Source organism: Gallus gallus, chromosome 4, assembly GCF_016699485.2.
Source record: "Gallus gallus isolate bGalGal1 chromosome 4, bGalGal1.mat.broiler.GRCg7b, whole genome shotgun sequence".
Taxonomy (NCBI): Eukaryota; Metazoa; Chordata; class Aves; order Galliformes; family Phasianidae; genus Gallus; species Gallus gallus.
Window position 1 is genome coordinate 24,295,392 of NC_052535.1, and position 19,866 is coordinate 24,315,257.

The following is a 19,866-nucleotide window of genomic DNA, read 5'->3' on the forward strand; positions in this document are numbered from 1 at the left end:
AAAGACATCACACGGAAAATACATGAAGGATACATGGAAAATCCTACATCAAGGTTAGTTATTTGCTCCATAGGATATGTAGGCAAGTTGCCCTTGGAACTGCACTCACAGAACATTCTGTGTGATTCAGGTAGGTCCTAGGAGTAAATCAACAGCATTTCTACACCGCAGTACTAAAGTCACTTACATTTGGGTGTATACTCAAAAATAAGAAAGTTCTCATGTAAATTGCCTGAATTCATTCTTCTCTACTAAAGCAGAGGTATTTTCAAAATACCTTTAAACAGGAGGGGGAAAATAAAGACTGAAGCAATATGAAGCATGTGGCATTAATTTCTTAAACCAGAATTGTTCTCCCAGATAAATATCCAGAAAAGCAAAGAAACACTATTTGAATGTGAAGAATGCTGTAGTAATGATCACTGTTTCACCCTACTTTAAGGTATCACTGTGTCGAGTGACTGTAATGAAAATAAATTTCTGCCTTTCATAATACAGTAATTATAGGTGAACATTTTATGATACAAATATATGGTACAATATATTCCCTATTTAACCGTTCCAGGGAATTAAACTTAGTTGACAGCCAAATACAATGGATACACTGTTTATTTCTTTAATGACAATGTTAGTTGGTGTATTTACAAGTGGCAAAAATGGAAAAATGTCAGTTGCAGTATGATGTATCCAACTATACTTATGGTATCATATCATAGAATGGCCTGGGTTGAAAAGGACCACAATGATCATCCACTGAGGTACACCTGAATAGCTTGCTCTTAAATTTTAATAAAATTGTTGGAATTTAGAAGACTGGATCTACTGAATCTGAATTGTTGCTCACACTTATCTTTAGAAGATAATTATTAATAATAATTCAGAAGACATTATTAATTCTTAATGGCATGCTCCAGACCTGCAACAGAAAAAGTTCACACTGTGTTGAATTGCATGATTGACATAGATGCGAATCTTCATTCAAAGGGATGTTAATTTTGTGGAGGGTCACACAGATGATTTCATGAGTAAAGAGCACCATTTTCAATCAAGCAACAACGAGGGCAACGCAGCCCACAAACTTCCCATTGCAAACTTTCTGTTACTTTCTAGTCATTTTTCTGAAAAACAAACGTCTCATCATTAAGGATGTAATTCATGGCAGGTGCAGTATTAGCAGGGAGGTATGGTTCCAATGCAGAATGTGATAGGCATGATGACACACATAGTTGTGCCATTGATGAAGGCAGGTAGATGTAACAATGAGAATATCCCTCGGGAGAAGCAGAAGTGTAAAATTTAACATTAATCCTATAAAATTCTTCTGTCAGGAAGTTATGTTAAAAAACAGAACTGTAAGAATAGCTATAAATTGTTGGGTTTACACCTGCTCTCAATAAATTCATACCAAATGAATGTAAATGGACTGTAGTCAAGGGGAACTTTCATTTACGTGGATTATCTCAGAGTTCTCCCAACACCATATTAGAATTTAACGCTTCGCATTTTCTAAAGGGAAACAGTCTGCTCTGTTAATGGTAAGACACACCGTTTTGGTCCTATATATTTTCCAATTATTTCTTCAGCAAAATGTTTTGAAAGGACCTGTTGCTTGCATATCTTCTGGAACAAATCACAGCAGCAAAATAGCTCTTCAAAACAGAGAAGATAGGCATTTCCAGAAAGATGCATAGATTTGCTAAACAAATAAAAATGTGCACAGAAAAAATGCTGACACTCAGTTCACTTTCATTTAGTTTCGAAATGTCATAACTTGCATGATAAGAAAACAGAAAAAACGTTGCATTTTCCTCTTCACAAGTCTGTGGGGTAGGGCAGGGGAAATAAACTACTTTTCCTGTTGTTTTCAAAGGCTGTACACCTTTCTGCATAATACCGATCATTATCTCTAAGACTGCTGATCACATGAAAGCATCCTAACTCCTGCCAAGCATTTCCATCTTCCAGAACCGCCATTTGATTCTGTGCTCAGTTGAAAGCAATCAGCAAATATTTGCTGAGCTTCCCCCCAGCTTTCTATCTCCACATTGATCACACAAAAACAATTTTCTTCCAACAATCCCACGGCTGCAACCTTATGATAAAGTTCCAAAATAAATACCATTTTGAACAAAGTCCAGTATTTCCCACCCATCAATGGTACAGTTTGCATATAATGTATTCACACCTAAGTGGTACAGATGATAAAAAGAGCTCTGCTGATGAACACGAACCAGTTTGTTACAACAATAAATCCCTTCTAAAAATATTTAATAAAGCTCTTATAAAATTCCTTGCATGCAAAGAATACTGTTTACAGACAAATGCAAAACATTTGGTTGGAGATCTATTCCTGAAAGATTACTCACAAACAACATATTTTCATAATTTTACATAATTAGAACTCTTTAAAAAATTTAAACAGCAATGTAATCATAAATCAGTATATTCTGACCTTGATTACATGGCCTTATACATATGCACTCCTTACATACGACCAAAAAAAGAAAAAAAAAACAACCCAACAAATTACTCTAACCCATTCAAATGACAACAGCAGGGAATATCTGGTTATGCACTAACTTGTTTCCAAGTTAGCTGTCCTGTAGGATGAAAGTGGACAGAACTGAGAGACTTAACTTGTAAACAGCTTTTAGAAGTTTAATAATGCTTTAAAGGTGCAGATACTCAAGCACCACGGATTGTTGCATAAACTATTAAATGAACAGGTGGTTGCTTGCAACCAGAGCCATTTTTGTAAAAGGACAGTCATAACAGAGCATGAGATACATTCAGATGCATTGGGTTCTCTGCCAGTGCGTTAGCCCTGCTTTTTTCTTTTGGTAGTCTGAATCTTCTGTGCTCCTCACATGTTAAACTGGCCATATGATAGCTTAATCTGCAAGGAAATGTCTATGCAGCACAAAGTATAATCCTGCAGGTGGAGCCAGTCTGCAGTTCGGCATTCCGCCTGGGTTCAACAATGTTGGTAGCCCAGGACAAATGCTGTTACAATATTACTATCACTCAAATTACCAATTTCTATTATATCCCATTAACCCTTTTAGAACTTTATAAATGTACTCCGAAGAAAAAAGCAACAAACTGACTAGGTGGCTGTTTAATACCAATGCATTTTTGAATGACTAGTTGAGGGATGACTAGGAAAGCCATATGCTACGGATTACCATTTGCTCACTCACTTTCCGAGTTCTTCACCTGGCATCACAAGTTTCCATGGAATTACTGATAATCTTTTCAGAGTATATGGTTATGTAAATTTTATTTATAAAAGTAGGTTATAAAAATTTATTTCACAGATGTTATACAACATATGCAACATAAAGAAGCCTGACCTGAAGCTCTGCCAGAGGAAAGTCATAAGAGAGATACAGACTTTATTTTCACTTTTTTAGTTCTTTACCTATATTTCTTTATGCCTTATCTTCTATAGGTTATCTACAGCAGATACGGTGGATAAGCCTCTGCTTTGTTTGATTAGAGGCCCAATTCAGCTCAGTTTGCCTTACACGAAGAGCAGTGCTGAGGCACTTCTCACATGGAGCACACGATAAATCTGTAAGCTGCACAGCTGGGACTTCAAGAGGAAATGCAGGTCCCTGACAGATTCCCTCGTTACTCCTGAGGGTAACGCATCAGTGGAAGGCTTTTATCACAGTAGTCAAGGGAGGCAGATGTGTTTTCAGCCAGAGAGCAAAATTTCTAACCTACACCAAAATACTGAGAATTTTTCTTGAACCCTGAGAGCCCTTATCATAATGCATCCAATCTTTTGTTCCTTTTTCCACAGCACACAAACATAGAAGAAATTATACTCACAAGCTAGTGAGCCAACAAAATTAGAAGAGAAGAAGAAAGTGTTGGAAAATTATTTTGGCAGCAAGCTGACTCCTTCAAGACCTCTATTTTGTGCTGCACTGAGTGTAAAGAGAGAAGTTCCTGATTTGTTGTGAGATTTAATTCTGTGTACACTAGCATTTTATGCATATTTTAGAGATCTCCAGGGAAAAATTATCTGCCAATTCAGAAAGCACTTTAATTAATTAAAAAGCTTTCCTTTCTATGTTCTTAATGCGACTTCTGTAACATTTTCATGCTAGGACTTATTGAGTTATTTGAAAACCATTATTCATACAAGACTTTGAGAATTTTCAACACCAGACTTCTGGGTTTAGGCTCTGATGTCTCCATGCAAACAGCCAAAAAATCCAGCTTACATTTTTCAAAAATGCAGAGTGTCAAGAAGTTTCACATCACCTCCTAAGAATACCTTACCAAAAGCCAGGTGAAGGTCCATCTAGCTCTGCAACCAGCTCTTCACAGCAACCAGAGGCAGATGCTTAGTAAAGCACGAGGAAGGCACAGCACAGACATACAGGGAGTACCTCCTGAATAACCCTGGATATCCAAAAGCCTAACTCGAGACATGCCAAAAAAATTCCCCCAAACATCTGGAATCTGAGAAAGTCTAAGGGGACGTTGCCCTGGAAGACTGTGCACCATCATCACTTCCAGACACTCATTACCACTAGCACTGCACACATCCTCTCTCTCTCAGCTTTCTCAAAGACTCAGTTTCCGTGTATGAACATAATAACAAATCTTTTCACTTCCTAAATGGGGTGAAGAATGAGTCTCTTAACTGCTTCAATAAAGTTTCAGCCCTGGTTAATCTGTGACAGAACAGATAATGAAAGTCCCATCTCCAGCAATGAAATTATGCAGGTGAAAGTTACATTACATAAAACAACAGTGATTATGTATAGTCTGGAGACCTGGGTACAAGAACATCTTGACACGAACAACAATGAATCCGTATGACCAATAACTAATTCTAATTTAAATTTACACTGCAGAAATACACTACAGCTAAGTCTGAGATGAAATAGCAACCCGTGGTGAAATCAGTATTCATATTGCCAAAATGCCAAGAGAACCACATTAAGGAAGAGAACTACGAAACAGAACTAACAGGGAGAAAGAATGCGTATCTCACGTTTCCACTCACAGCTTCTGAAATAACATATGCTACAGGAAAAAAAAGTAACGGAAGGGGAAAAAACAGGTTGCTTATGAGTTCCAGGGTTTCTGTAATTACTTACTTCACTTTCACTCCCCTTCACTCCTCCAAACCCTTTGCCTCCTCCAAACCAGAGCAGCATCTTCAGTTGCAAAGATGAGCAGGAGTACTAGAACTCAAAATACTTGCAGCTTTCTGGAGAGGTTTCCTCACTACATTCACTTTCCCTCACTGTTATAAGATAATGCATGAAATATATTGGGAATTATTTCATTATGATAAGCATGCAAAACAATGTGGGTCGAGAAGTAAGAACAAATCTTTGTCATTTCACTCCATGATTCAGATCTATCGTGGCTTGAAGCACATTCACAAGTCTCATGAGTAATGTTACAAAGCTGTAAAGATTAAAACACTGTTTAGAATTAAGACTCATGAGTAGTGAAACTGTTTAGTGAACTCAAGTATTATGCAGCGTGTGCCAATGCAGCACATGTGGAGGGTCTAGTTCAGCAAATGCCCCTGGATTAAGCTCAGTAAATCCTCTATTCTAAAAAACAATAAACAAATATTTTCTAAAAGAATAGACCTAAATTAGTTTCCTAGGGGATCTTCAAGCACTGAAAAACAAGGTCTACTTTCAGAAGTGCAGTAGACACTGAGACAGTGACAAAACTTGGCAGAACTCTGTTTGTACCCCACATGTGTATTCATCCAGTAGCGCTGTATGTCAAAGCTCTGTTTAGGGGAGCCTGCTTTACTGAATAGACTGAGAATATTGACAGCTATACGCAGTTTTGAATGAGACATCTGGATGTTATATCAAAATAAGATCTCAGCAGGTTTTTATTTATCTGGAAACTTATGAATTGTCAACATATAAAACATGCTTTAAAAACTGAATTTTTTGGCAAACAGCAAATGCTTTCCACGAAAAGTTTTCAGAAACAAGCTAATACCATCCTACCTCATCTAGAGTTGCATTTATCTGTAGGGGACATCTTACCATAGTGATCAAGAATGCAGTCTTGAGAAGCAATCAATTTTCACTCTAGTTACAACCATTTAAATAGCTTAACCTCTGTTGAATGAAGGGACTAAAGCTCCATGTATTCATTTCCAATTCAAATCATGATATATCATTAGGAGACGTTTCACAGAAATCTCAAGATTTTTGTCTGCACTTTCATTTCTGTGTTATTCTATTATATTTCAGCTTTATCTGAAGTACAGAGGATTTCAATCAGGACAGTAGATAGAGAGGTTAGTTGTTTTTCTTTCCAATTAAACTCATTCATGCAGAAGCCTTAAAATACTTTGCAAATGGAGATACAACTTATACATAATGTAAGGCACATAGGTATCAGTATCTCTATTAAAAATTTAAGAAGCTGGGGGGAGATACCTTAAGAGGATTTCTCAAGGTCACACAGTCAGAAACAGTCTGCCAATAGCCTGCCTACCAAGACCAAAACCGAAGGGCAATATGCATACTTGCACACCCATATATGCAAGTTCTCAATATTTTATGCATATATCTCTTTTAAACCCAAAACAATACGATGTTTGCAGGTATGATGCCAAAGATAAAACATCAGTTTGCAGCTTGATGATCAAACTGGACTTGAATGCAGAACTCATTCAAGACTTGAGAAAAATGTACAAACAGCCCCACAGAGATGTTCTATCCCAAAAATTTGCAGTTCAATGTACTGTATAGCACACTCCATAGGTACTGACACTGATACAGGGAGAGCATTTTGCTTCATTGGCTGTGTGGGAAATGGGATTTGAACGAAAGACAATATCTTTAACTTTCTACCATCTGCTTCCAAGAGTCAAAAACGTTAGGCAGAAGGTACTATGGCGAGTCCTTAAGTCGAGTATTTTATTTGCCTTATACAAACAAAAAGTAAAGAGAGTAATTCCTTAAAACACAGTGCAAAGTAGCATTAAATATTGATTAATGTAATAATGTATTTCAAGAAAATAGATGTGACTGGGGTCATACATTATGATGATATACAATCATTATAATGATTAACAACTGTTTACGAGGATGCATCCACACTGCTTGTAAAACTATGATCATCTCTGAATTAGTTAATCTGAAAGCTTTATGAAAACATGAAAGGACAATAATCAGGAAATCAGCTTAGCAGTTAAATTTGAACAAAGACAATTTGTATAACTGATTAGTTTCCGAGCAATTACGGAACTGGCAAAGCCTTCAAACAAGAAACAACTTAAGAATGGCATACTTGTAATTGGTTTGTATTCATCTTCCCAGCAAATTTATTTGCAAAATAATGGCCAAAATTGCTGTTCCATTTTCTAGTATATGAAGGAAACCACTTATATTTATGTACACACAAAAATATGTGCTCTGAATACTCCCTGCTAACAGACTGTGCTGCTTGTGAATAATGTGAATAATGCTATCAGGCAACTTCAGTCCCATTAATTAAACAGGCTTGCACTCCAGTCTGGTTTATAAGCAGTCTGAAAAAGGCCCAATACAACACCGTGCACCAAACCATTTCTTCTGTTTCTGAAAACGCTTTGTGACCTCAAAAGGTGGTGATTTTTTTCCCCCTCCAGAAGTTGCAGCAATGACCAGATGTCATCAGAATTACCACTCACGAGGAGCTTGAGCTGCTATGGCTTCTGAGAATGCCAAATTAGTCAACTTCCAGGTTTATTAAAAATAAATAGAAACAAAAAACATGGTCACATAGCTATGCAGTTAAGTTTTTTTAAATGCCAATGACAAATACTGGAGAAGGGAAGACTGGGCGGGGGAATCTTATCAACACTTACAAATATCTAATGGGCAGGAGTCAAGTGGATGGGGCCAGGGTCTTTTCAACAGTACCCAATGACAGAACAATGAACAATGGGCACAAACTGGAACACAGGAAAATTTCATCTGAACATCAGGAAAAACCTCATAGAGATATCTCATTTGAGACAGTCAAAGCTTGTCTGGAAGCCTTCCTGTGTAAACCACTGTAGAGAAGCTGCTTTTAGCAGGGGAGTTGAGTAGTCCAGATGTCCCTTCCAACACATAAGATTCTGTGATTCTGATACCTTTCACTGCAATTACGCCCAAAATACAGCATAAACTGTACAGAGTATTCCTCCTCCTTTGTCTGCTCGGAGCGCACACTTCAAACAGACAAGCTAACAAGCCCTCCCCAGAGGTTTCTGGGTGCTCAAGTTGTTTATAACAAAAATGTTTTTCTCTGTGTGATAAAAGAAGAAATGCATCCCACAGTAATATCTACAACTGAATTTGCAAGAAGAATGGCTCCTACCTGTGGAAGGCTGGAAGTAAAATGTACCTGTTACACTACATAAAATGCTTGATACGTGGCCTGCTGCATCACAGATGTGAATTTACCCAGCAAGACAGGGATCAGAACAGTGCATGAGAAAGATGATTTAAGGGACTCTGCCCACTTATTAACTCTGGCCCTGAAAGCTTATGCTCCCACTTCATACAACTTGTCACAGCGGCACATCACCTTTTCTATGCTACTGAAGGAGAAAAAAAACAGTTCTAATCTGCTAAATAGTCTTGAGACATAAATCAAATTCAGTCTCTGTCATTAACTTCTCTGATGTGTGCCTGAGGTTAGTATGCTGTAAATCTCTAAAGAAAAAGTAAAGCAATCGTGCTATAATGGAGCAGCAAATATATAATAGCAAAAAAAAGAGCATGAAAAGCACCAAAGGCAGAGCTGTTCCAATATAGTCTATGAATATCCAATATAGTCTGTGAATGTTAAGTCATCTGGGTGTATCAGCAAACCTTGTAACTCAATGTGGCAGGGGACCAGTATATAAATGATGTGACCTCTGACCAGCAACATGAAAACATTACTGTCTAGGAACCTGCTGAGTCGGGAAATTCAGAGCTTGCTTTAAACATATGCTTCAATATCTTTTAGCTTTTGTTTCATCCTGAAATGTAAGCTTGTATGTAAAGGTCTTTTCTGAAACAGAAGATCGTATGATTTATCAAAAGCAAGCAAATACAGTTGGGGGAAGGAGGGAAGAAGATGAAAAGTTGAATTCTTAGGGAATAGAAAATTAATATCATTAGCAAAATGGAGTTTTTTCTTTTCAGGCAAATGAAGAACTTATGGGAAATCGGGGTTAAGATTTTAAACATTGGTGGAAATGTGATACAATATATCACCACTAAAACTTCTGCGGATTCGGGTCTACTCCAAGAAGAATTGGAGGAGAAAGCCAATTAGCAGCAATATTAATAGGCTATAATATAGGTAGAGCACAGCTTACAAGCATAAACCAGTTTTCAGAAGGAAGAACATTCAAAGATAAACCTGAAATCCTTTACTCCGTTTTTCTGCATGGCTACAGTAACATATTATCCTGAATAAAGGCATTTAAAGATGGGAAAATGCAAATTCTTAATACTTATTTATATAATACTAATTATTTTCCCAGCTTCATCTTAACGAAACCTGAGATTGTAACACTGTAGAAACTGTAAACCAAGGACTGATTATCAAAGGTTCATATATAGGATCAATGTGAATGAACGTACTGAGGACTTCCCTACATCCTCTGTAAAAGGTGTCTCCCACATTCCAGTACCAACATCCACACTTTATATCAGTTCCCAGCCACCTAGGGAGGCAGTGCTGTCCTCCTTCAGTCCCCAGCCCAGACGATGATTTGGCCTGGCAGAGCCAAAACTGGGCCATTGCTTCTCCAGTGTAAGACACCCAGCAAAGCAGGTAAAATACAATAATAAAATAATAAAATAAAATAAAATAAAAATAATAAAAAATAAAATAAAAAATAAAATAAAAAATAAAATAAATCAGCCACATCTGCAACCAAATTTTCACACCTTCATTTTATTCTATCGGTTCAGCATAGGACTACTGCATTCACAAAATGCAGATAAGCATGATTCTCAGTATAAAAACTGACTTACTTTGATACAGGCTTATAAGAGCACAAGTAGAGGTAGATGCACAAAAAAGAAGTAGCGTAAAAATTCAGAGAAGGTCACTGCACTATTAATCTGCCACAGCAGACTTAAGCAGACTTAAGATATCCTAGTTAATTTAATAATTATGCCCTAAACAGGGCAAATATTTTCACATTTTAATATAAAATTACTTTATCTGTTTTCATCATTTATGCATCATTTTCTATGAATAGTGTGAGTTCATATGAAAACATAGGCAAGAAGGAGAGGGTTGGAGACGAAATGTAGAATTGTCAGATGTGAGGCAATGCACAATAAATGAAATAATACGAACCACTCAATCATACTGCTTAAGTTGTATTACATCAAACTCAAATTTCAATGTTTTGGTGTAGACAACTGGAAACAGTATGAGGTGTTTAATGTCAGTGAAGAAGGCAAAGACAAGTAGCATGCACAGTTAATGAAGAGAACCTATGGTGGATTTGTTATTAGAATATTATTTTGTTCAGTCTATTTGAGAACAAATTTTGCAAGAAAATAAATATTTCAGAAAGACATAAGGACATTGAAATGCATGAATTGGAAAAAGATTTGAGAGGAATCCTGGGAGGATGATCTCATTCTGTTAAGAAATGGTTAATTGGGAAAGGGCTGCTAGTTAAGAAGAAATCATCACTGTACATGCCTATGGTGGACAGAAAGAGAAAAGAGCTTTTACTAGTTCATTAGCTCTGGATGGAATGGAGTTTTACCTTTACTTGTAGGAGTCTGTATGACTCGTATGCATTTTGAACTAGTGATTAAGTACAGTTTTACCAGACCAATCTCTGCACCTGACCCCTAAGGATTCTGCTGTGTGTGTAACCACTGCCTGCGTTATGCTGAGCAGGGCTTCATAGTTTCACAGCTCTTTGCCAGCAAGGAGGTTGGGGGAGGGCAAGAAGCTGAGGGGCACAGCCAGGACAGCTGATCCAAACTAGCCAAAGGGATATTTCACACTGTATGTCATGCTCAGCAATAAAATGGGGGTTTTACAGGGACTGGAAGGGAATTTGTCTGCATGTGGGAGCTGGTGAGTGATTCCTTTTGCGTCACTTAGCAGTAGGGTGGCTGAGAGTCAGACACTCTGAAGATAATGCAAGCCTCTACAAGTGGAAGAGCATCTCACACTGGAAGCTGCCATGAAGAATGCATTTGTTTTTTACAGACATGCTGATAGTACTTGTTTTTCTCAAGCTGTGAGAGAAGCACAAAATGTAGCAACGTGCAGATGTATAAACTAGCAATGAACATACACTTTGCATAACAATAAATCATTTCCATTCTTTAATATTTTTTCTCCTGCTCCAAGTGACAAACATTACATATTATTTCTGAAGGTCGAAATCCCATTAAGTCAGAGGCAGGCACCTTCCCCCTCCCTATCTGCACATACAACAGAATCCTTAGGGGTCAGATGCAGAGATTGGGCAAAAAAGAAATGATCTCACATCAAGAAGCTTTGGAACAGACTACAATTCTAATCAGAAACTGGAAATGCTAGTTTTAAGATGCGTTTAATTTTTCTGTCACATGACTGATAATTCTTTTTGGTCTAGTAAAACAGATTAAATAATAGCCTAGGAGAGCCACTAAGATATTACATCTGTAAATATTCTGATATGTTAGAAAATACTTTGCGCAGCATTATCATGTAACCAGGGGCAGGGAAATACATACATATACACACATTTAAGTGCAAATATACACATACATACACACACACATTGATGTATGAAAGTATGAACACTGAACTAAAAGGTTATTTACTTATATTCTTGTTGCATTTCCCCAGTTCAATATTATTAGAGATAAAATCATCCTGAAGGAGTTGGCCCCTATCCTTCCATAATTACCTTTCATCTCTACCTCTGCAATTCTGCAATAGAGCTTTTCTTTCTTTCCTTGATTTTTTAAATATTTACTTATCTGAGGAGTCTCTTATAGGCTTACTCATTACTTGAAGAACATGAGCACGTAAGTAAATCCAAAACTTCTGTACAGGAAAAAAAAAAAGCCCACATCACACACAAAAAAAAATGAAACAAAAAACCTTTGTAACTTAGTAAATAGCATTCTCTGCCCATAGGCACCTGGATTAGGAACACAAGGTCAGAATACACAGATGTCAACAGCATCCTCCTGGGATTTAGCAGTAGGGAAGCACTGTTTGGGTTTTTCTGTGTGTGTGTATTATTTATTTTGCCCACTGATGAGAAATTGGATAAAGCACCGTCTTAAAGACAATCTTTAGGATACCAAGCTTTAAGGAATCAATGTCAATTTTCTTTGAGCTCACTGTCCTAAATTTGAGATCCTTGTTCACCCTTTACCAGTTTCATAAATAAATCAGTACAAGGCTTGGAAACTTTTCAACTTGAAAAACATTATTTTCTACATATTACATTCCCCATTTAGATTTTTGTCAGATTTTGATTTACATCCTCCCATGTTTTTATAATTTTTTAGTCACAAATCCTAAAATGTGATTTCTGTGAATTACTTCCCTATGTAGTCTCGTGAGCACTTCAGATTTTAAGTTACTGCTTTTCAAAATGATTTCTAACATCTGCCAATTTCCTACCAACACAGTTCACTCAGAATGGCCTCCAGAAGCGTAGGCTGTTCTTACACGTAAGAAAAAAGCATGAGCAGTAGCAAGACACATTCTCAGGATTTTTCAGAGCAGTCTTCCCATTGAAAATGTAATTATCCTTAATCAGGGCCTGCGAAAAATGGAAAGATTTGGTTTTTGAGAAAAATATCTTCCCTTCCTCCTTTTCAGCTCACTAGGATACAGGATATTAGCTTGTGGGACTGATACCCCATGGTAACGTGAACAATAAACAAGTCTTGTTCTGTACTTACTACTACTACAGACATAAATAGATCCTTTATATCTGCAAGTCCTAACTACATGGGATTGCACATTTTGCAAATGAACCACCCTGAAAATCTTCTGGAGTATTAAATGTTCCATGGATCTGTCTTCCTAAGAAATGCTTTTTACACAAGGAAAACTTAATTTTAATTGACATGATTCTTAAATTAACAGTGGACAAGATAGTGACAGGAGAGAGATTCCATTTTGACAAGAGAATTGGTGCTAGAGCAATAGTAGTGGAACACCACGTCTGAATAAAGGGAAAGAAACCAAAGAAAATTAGGCTAAAATCTCAGGACCAAAAAAATAATAATATTAATAATTAAAAAAAAAAAAAAAAAAAAAAAAAAGGAGAGGGATATTTAATCCATCGTTTTACAAATAGGTGACACGTTTTGATCCAACACAGGCAGTTGTGCTTAACATATTTATACACAGTAACAGAAAAGATACGGAAAAGCCTGAAGATGCTGAATAACACCCTGGATGATTCATTCACTGACAACTCATTTATTATAAAAACAACATGAAAATGTGCAGCAGAGCCAGCCTATGCAGCTAAGCTCTCCACAATTCAATATTCACCAGGACTGAAGAGTTATGATGGGATCTGGCCAGGTTTTGATTACTGCTGTTGTACCTGCTCCAGAACCAGCTTTCAGAATCCCTTAATTCAAGAAGAAATGTTAGTTAATAGGAAACTTTTACATAAAATCTTTTTTGTTTAAGTAGTATCTCTTTGTGAGCATTTAATCAAATTTAATTTTAGAAGCTGAGAGAAACTCTTGATAAAATACTTTTTTGTTTAAGATCAAATTATATAATTATGTAATTCTGAACACTTTATGAACAGGAAATGTAAATAAAACCTTCATATTAATCTTCAAACACACCAAATACCATAATATACAGCTTTTGCTTTACACCATCATCACTCTTTCAAAATACATCTTAAATACTAGAGCATCTATTTTCAGATCTTTTCCAAGGTATGAGTCCATTACGGCATAGATAAGGATACCAAGACAGAAATGGTCTACAAACAAGACTTTTACATCAGAAGTTTTGAGACAGAACTTGAAGAACTTACAAGTCCTGAACTGTATCTGCGTAACTGTGAAATTACTCAGCTGTCTGGTTTAATTCTGAAGGGTCATTCTAAACACTGCAGTTGAGTGTGTGTTTTTGTTGCCAGAATCTACTAAACAAATTCTCTCAGGTTTCTATAGATGAAAGAGACCGAGCTGAAACAGCTTCTCACACAAGATTTGGTTTCTTTTGATTACATTTACAGACCCTTCAGTCACTCTATTCTACCAGTCTTTTTCCTACACCTTTCAAGCTGTGACAACTTAGATAAATGACATGTTAAGTAGCTCATTATAAGTCCACTTCTGCACTATAGGAATTGATGGCAGCATTATCGCAGACTTCAATGGTAGCTGGATTAAAGGTCAAAATGAATCATGTACGCATTTATCAGAAAATAAAAATAAAATTCACACTTTCAAAACTTCTCCATATCAGTTTATGCTGAACCAATCTTACTATAAAACAGGAAGCAGTGGCTAGACAGTTTTGTAGAGCAGTACTAAAAGCCTACTCATTCTCATTCTGCCATTTTCATTCAAATCTCCTGTTATGACTGCCTGCCACAGAAGTCAAAGGAATTAAAAGCCATTTCAACAAATGCTGTATAATAGAATAAAAAGAATATGGGACAAGCAAGGTTTAAAACTGCCTTCTGAGACAGGCAAAATATTTATCTGCTAGAAACTGATCCTACTACGAAGCAGTAACCAGAATGCACATAATTTAAGATTAAGCTTATAAGAATCACACAGGCAAAGAGCTTTGGTAATTTAATGTACAATATAATGCTCCTACAAGGCTGGAATAATGCATATTGCAAGTGGGTATGTATTTCATTTTCTCCTGCATGAAACCAGAGAGTGAAAGTGTGGCCAGCCTTCCAAATTTTGTATTCTGCAGACCATTCCTGTTGTCCAGGCAACAAGAATCCGCAAATAAATCTCTTGGTAATAACGAATCAAATGCCACCAATACTGAATATCTATAAAAGTATTCAGAGATGAGATTACTTTCTATCTTAATTCACAGTCTGTGGCAAATATAAAGATGTTAAGCCACTCGCTCAGTGTGGCATCTCTTAGGCAGAGAATGAAATCCCAAAGCTTTATCAACCTTCTCATAAGTCGTCTTGACACCAATTTGAAGATTCATTGTATTTAGACTATTTAAAAAGATAAGAACAACATACTGTATCAATGAAATACGAGCATCACTCCTTTCCTCAGCTTTCCATATGGGACATGTTGTACTGAGGACATGATACAAGCGTGTAGGTAATTCCACAGAGACCCAGATTAAGAAGAAAGTAATACTTCTCTTCCTTGAAAATCCTGTCAATGAACAGAAAGGAACTAAGAAAATCTCTACAGAGAATTACATGAACTTGACTTAGAGATCTGACTTTCATCTGTTCCTAAAAATGTAGTAGTTAAGACACAGACATCATAAACATGTGCATTTTTGTCCCATGCAGATAAGTTTGCATTTTAATCTCTCTGTGGTTATCGTGTTGACAGAGTTGTCATTGTAGAAAAAGCTGCAATTTTCTAGATGATTGTCTCTTACACTTTCTTACTGTAACTTAGATGCCTTTTCTTCAAAGCTGTTTTTTGCATGCCCTACAAAATATTTCGGAAGGCCGGGAATGAACGTTGCATATGTTCATATATCTCTTTCTTGATTGCTCATTTTCTTGTATCCACTGCTGGTTTTTTTTTTTTTTTTTTTTTGTGCAAGCTAGAGGCTAGGTTAGATACCATGGCATAAGACAGTAAGACAATAAGGAGGGTTGTTTATTACGTGTAACAGATTGCCTCCATTTTGAACTCCCTGGTAATAGCTAGAGCTCAACTGCTCCACCATCTTAGAGACACAAATCTCTTTCTAGACAACAAAAAAGGAGTTGCCTCAAAATAACATGACTAGGGTGCTCAAAATTGCAGCCATGCCTCAGTTTGAATATTTTTAAGAAATTTCATTTCAGCTAATGGAGGTCTTAATACCTGCTTCTTCTCTACTTAGCAATCTTCTTACTTACAGGTCATTTGTCCAAACACACATAACAGAGGATTCTTTTAGTGATACACGACAGTGATTAAATGGTCTACTTAAACACTGGATTTATTGTCAAATGTATAGCCTTATGAGTCAAACATCAGCTGTTTCTTTACAATTATGTTTTTGCAAGCCTCATATGTACAATACAGAACTCCACTCGCTACACCGAGTATCATTACACAGAGTAATAGGTCATATAAAGTAACATAGCAAACCTCACATACATAAGCAGACATTGAATCAATGTCAACTCTTCCAATAAGCCTCTGAATCCAGTGTTGCAGTTGTACAGGAACAGTGCCAAATGTCCCACTGATATTCACCCATTATATCCAGAATATTTTCTCAGCAGGGTATTTGCCCACATCACCTTGATTAGCTAATAGGAATTAAAGTTGAACAATCATGACTATTCAGGGCATCATTTACATGTTTGTTCAAGGATGCTTTGAGCACAGCAGTATTTGCATGGAGGGGAATTAAACCCACACTCACAGCTGCCTGTACTTATAGGAAACAGAATGGTTCCTTCTACAGAAATGAGTATATCCTCTCTACTTTACGCAAACACTGGGCCTCCAGCATGTTGTCTTTTCCAGAGGATTATTACGCACATGCTGAGTTTATCAGAGATCTGTTCAGCTACTGTTTTCAGTGACAGAAAAGTGAGCTTTGTCTTCAGTTAAAAGGCACTTCTTATAGCTTCCAAAACAAGAATACTAAATACAAAATACAAACACAAAAATCCCCACTTCCAAAATTTAGCCCTAGGACAGCAAAACATATGGTGTTTCTTCTAAATATTAATTCCAATGATCTTCTCAAGGTGCTATTTCATATAGAGACAGTTTCTACAAAACTGTAGGAGTAAGATCAATATTTGTTGGTTTTTTTTCCACCCTTTCCTCGTATGTGTCTATAAATAACTTTACAGATCAGGCAACATTTGATCATACTAGTTGAGCTTATTCTATTAAGTCAGTGGAAGCAGCAGAAGTAGCCAGGAGTCAGAATTACTATTCCTTTCCAATCTCATGTTGAAACCAATGCCAGACCGTGCTTTGGAATTAACTTTTAAAATGAAACAAAACTATAGGGGGAAACAAACAAATAACAAATAAAGAAGAAACAACCAAAGGGAAATAACCATTGCAGGCTATTTGCATGAAAATACACAGAGAAAACATTTTAAGCATCCAGTGGAAGGTACTGTCATCGCTTGATATGAGATACAGTTTATCTTTCATTCCCAGTTTAAAACCGAAATCTAAATCCTCAAATCCAACATTCAGTACTAGGAATATATAGACCTGTTTCAGATTCCTGCAGTTTCAAAATGTAAGGGCATCAGGATGCTTAGGCCTTGGTATTATTTTCCTGCACTCACCCTCTAGCAACATGTATTGCAAAACTTCAGGGACCCATGTCACAATAAACCCAAGGGCTAAGTCTATTAAATATGCATAAGATTTAGTGACACTGCTCTTAAGTAATTCCAAGTAATAGAAAAGGTCAACTTGCAAGACACAGCGTAAGCCTAGGAATAACCTAATTTCCACAACAACACTGAAACTTTCAAAGATTATCTTTGAATTGCTTGAATTAGAACTGTTCATCTAGAATATAGTTTTATGCAAGTTTAAAACAAAAGGCTATACTGTGAACACTTTGGTTCCCTTTCCTCCATCGCAGTCATTTTCCAGAAGTCAACTCGGCTCAGTCCAGAAGTGCCAGCCAACAGCACAGTAGCTTCTACAATCTTCTTGCAGACCTCTGTTATCTCTTTGCATCCCACTATTTACCTCCCATTTTCGTTGCTTACTCTCATTTTCTCTTCTGTAAAGCTATGCAAATATGACGACTACTACTTTTCTATTTACAGCCTTGCCTTAATCAGTGTAAAAATATGAACACAGTAGACAAAAAGACCATAGGAAAACCTTCTGGAGGAAAGAAAGGCCTTGATCTTCAGTGTTTGCACACCAGCTCACTGACCTGCCAGGAAGTTAGCTACTGTCCATTGGAAAGGCCTTGATTCCAGATACCTCTCACTATACCCTGAATTCGACATACATAAGTAAATTTTTCATTACTGTTTCTAGGGGTTAATACTGTCGTAGCCAAATACAAAATGAAAGTCACTGTCAAATTCAGAAAAAGAAGGAAGCTTCTGAAAGAGGAAACTTTGGGCCCTTTTCCATAGTTTGTCAACCCTCCCTAAGACAACCAGCAAAAATTCCCTGAGAAATCTGGGAAGTGGAAGTCTCAAAATTTCACTCCTGTCTGGCAGTTCTTATACAAGCACTTATATTGAGATTTATACAGCGGTTCTTTTAACGACCAATTTAACGGCTGAGACAAGCCTTCCCAGGAAAGCTTGGAGTGGGAGAAGCACGGTTTAAAGTGAGAGAACGAGACAAATACAATTCCCTTCATTTGTCCTGAACGTGTAAGGACACAGCCTATATTAGAGTCTCTCATGAGAAGCAGAGTCAGAGAAAGTATTAATCTGGAATGAACTACTTCTAGGACAGCTAAAACTGAATCAGCAACTGATGCAACAAGTTGATTAATGACATTTACTTAGCACTGGTCTAAGCTTCTGCCCACACCGTAAACAGAAATTCCAATGGTAGAGGTTACAGTAGAGAATGAGTATTTTGAAAACCTGCAGCAGTCATTTGGTCTCAAAAAGTTGAGTATGTCTTGCTTATATACCTTCTGGTTTAAAGTCCCCTGTTGAAGTTAATTTAGCTCAACCAACACATTCAGTAAAGCAACTGACACAGCATCTTGTTCCTTATAGATGCATAGGCAGTTCACTTCAGTGCAAGGATGCAAGTATATTCCTGTTATATAACTTCTAAAACGAATCTCTTTGTGTCAATGCATAATAATAGATAAAAATAAATGAAGTTTACTTTTATGTACACACACACACATATGCATAGAGAGATTTAGAAAAGACTGAATAAGTTGAGACAAGTGTTGAGATGTTCTTTATATTCAAAGGACAGTTTACCACTTTCAAGGTTAAAGATCATTCATGTATCATTCTCATGTATTCTCTAAGGACATAAGAATTCTACTTATTAAAGCTGCAGTTAACTCTAGAGTCTGCCAACACCAGAAATCTGCAGAACACTCAGTAAGGTTCAATTTGCATGACGATCAAACCTTCAAAACAGCAAAACTCTGAGGGTAACAAAGCTGTTAAAACCATTTTACGACAATGTTGAGTTCACTGATTTACTCTGATCACAACACAAGGTGGTCCAGGCGCTTCATGCTAGAAAAGATGAAGCATTGCCATTGCTGCAGGAATGCTGCTTTGCTGTTTCAGGATGGTCCCATTTAGACAAGCCCAGGAAGTCAAAACAATTAATAGAAGCTTTTGATTTTTCAGCTAAACATGGGAAATGTTCTTTGATAATGTCTAACAGAGCACATGCCGTTTGGCATATTGCTATAAATGGCAATGAACCACGTCTGCAGAGATTCATCCTTTGCAAAGTCTCCAATATAGATTCAAAGCTTGACAGATACGATAACACAATGAAAAACAATGTATTGCATTGAAATATCGTCACCTTTGGGGTGAACTGCAACGTTTTCTCCTCTGAAAGCATCGTGGTATGCCTTACAGGTTAGCACTATCTGATTGGAGCTCTGCTAACAAATTGCTTCAAGATCATTTTCAAAAGCTGGAAAAATGTATTCTGATTTACGGTGGCTAAAAATGATGGTATTAATCTTGCCTTCAATCTGAGTATCTGCACAGGA

The 19,866-nt window shown here is 36.9% G+C and overlaps 1 protein-coding gene across 6 annotated transcripts in view; it reads right to left on the reverse strand.

Annotated features, from left to right (window-relative positions):
- Positions 1 to 19,866, reverse strand: part of SPOCK3 (SPARC/osteonectin, cwcv and kazal like domains proteoglycan 3) — a 585,918-nt gene that overhangs the window by 336,555 nt on the left and 229,497 nt on the right. For 5 of the 6 annotated variants that reach the window (XM_046940441.1, XM_046940440.1, XM_046940439.1 and 2 more), the window contains exons 5-6: positions 13,519 to 13,600; positions 12,634 to 12,775 (exon numbers count right to left, since the gene is read on the reverse strand). The exons of the other annotated variant lie outside the window; for it this stretch is intronic. The gene's annotated coding sequence lies outside the window, so the exon portion shown is untranslated. The remainder of the gene's footprint in view (positions 1 to 12,633; positions 12,776 to 13,518; positions 13,601 to 19,866) is intronic. 6 annotated transcript variants of the gene reach the window in all.